Genomic DNA, 1,942 nt, shown 5'->3' with positions numbered 1-1,942 from the left:
GTCCTTTATTTTCAATAATTTAAGTATATGCCACGTCTTGTATATTGTAGATACTACAGTTCAGTGAACTGTAAATGCCTTTTAAACAGCACTCTAGTCCTGTAATAGGAGCATCTCTCCCATGTCAAAGCTGAAAGTGGATGTTGTAGATAGCAAGTGTTTTAAATTGAGGACTGGGAAACAGAATTCCTTAGAGTATTTTTACTTCCTGTATTTACGAACGAGAAGCAGTTTAAAGCACAATGAAAACTTTCCAAAAGATTAATGTCAATTCTTGCCACATGTAAATAAAAATAATCTTCATTTTTTTTGTTGTCGAAACAGCATTTCTGTGAAGTGTTTGATAGTTACTGATTTTTTAAGCTTCTTGCTTGATTTCATGGTAGGAAGGTGTTTGGTGTGCAGATCTCAAGTCATTGTGGTGCCTTAGGCTTCTTTGGGATTTATGAAGATGTGTATGAACAGAAGTATTAGATAAAGAGAACGGAGTATTTGTTTAAATTTGAAATCGAGCTTCTTGCCCAGAGTTCTTCCGTTAAGACAGTTAAATCTTTGGACCAGTGGGGTGTGGTAATGCATACTTTTCATTCCAACACTTGAGAGGTGGAAGCAGGGTGACCAAGAGTTTAATATCATTTGGCTACAGGACACAGTGCTTCAAAATCCAAACAAAACCCACAGACCAAACCAGTTTACAAGCCTATGATTTCAAATAGGCTCTAAATGTTTATTGTATTTGATGCTACAGGTTTTGGGGTTATGTTAGAGATCAGATGAAATGATGAAATAAGATAGATTTTTCTTTTCACGTATCTCTGTCCTAGCTGTTTTTACTCTAAGTGGAAATTTATTTGGAAGGGACTCTTTAGTGACTGCATCTCATGATCAACTGATTTGTAATTGGGCAACCCTATAAAGGCTTGTGGTTTCATTAATTTTCAGCAATTCTGAGTCATTGAAACCTAAGTAAGAGTTGGATTTTATGCAGTGTTTTCTGCTCACGTTTGTATTTTCATGGCTTTTGTGATTGATAGTGTGCCAAGTTGCTTCAGGGCTCACAGAATTCATTTACTCAACGAACATAACAGGGCAGAAAAGTAAAAACACCTGTTTCTTGTCTTCGGGCAGTTCAGTGTCCATTTGGACAGGAAAACAGTAACAGTAAAAGCAATAAAAAGAACATTTTGGGGACGATGACAGAAAAGTCGGTAAATACGTAAGTAAAGTTCCCAATACGTAGGTAGATTCGTATTTGGTGGGATGATGAATCAACACAAATGCTCTGGTCCATAATTCGCAAGAAAATGAATACATGAGATGTCTGGGTTTCCCTGAATGTCGTGAGCTTGATTAAGAATGAGTGAATTGTTGACAGACAGAGCTAGCTACCTTGTGCATACTGAACACTTAACATGCATGCTTTGAGTGTGCAAAGATGGGGTGTGGAGACAGTGATGCACTGTGGGCAGCTCGCTATTTGTTGAAATAACAACATCACTAACTTGTAAGTAATTTAAAAAGTCTACTTTCAAGATAAAACAAGATACATGTGTTTAAATACTTTTTAAAAAAAAATAGGGTGTCATGTAGTCCAGGCTGATCTCCAACTTGTGTAGCTGAGGATGACCGACCTTGAAGTGCTGATCTTCTGTCTCCACCTCCTGAATGCTTATATTGGGGGCATGGGCCACCAACCTGACTCAAGCAGCACCATGGCTTTCACCCAGGGCTTTGTGTGTACTGGATAAGCACTGTACCAACTAAATCTCATCCTCAGTTCCTAAAAATATTTTTAAAAATTATTTTAGTTTGAATTTAGATTTTAACGCATTTTTTATTCTTCAGACTTTTGTTGATTCTTTGTGGATGTCACATCATGTATCCCGATCCCCACCCATCTCCATGCCCCCACCAAATCCCCCCTCCTCCTTTGCAACCTCCC

This window comes from Chionomys nivalis, chromosome X (genome assembly GCF_950005125.1).
Source record: "Chionomys nivalis chromosome X, mChiNiv1.1, whole genome shotgun sequence".
NCBI classification, from domain to species: domain Eukaryota; kingdom Metazoa; phylum Chordata; class Mammalia; order Rodentia; family Cricetidae; genus Chionomys; species Chionomys nivalis.
This window is presented reverse-complemented; position numbering follows the sequence as displayed.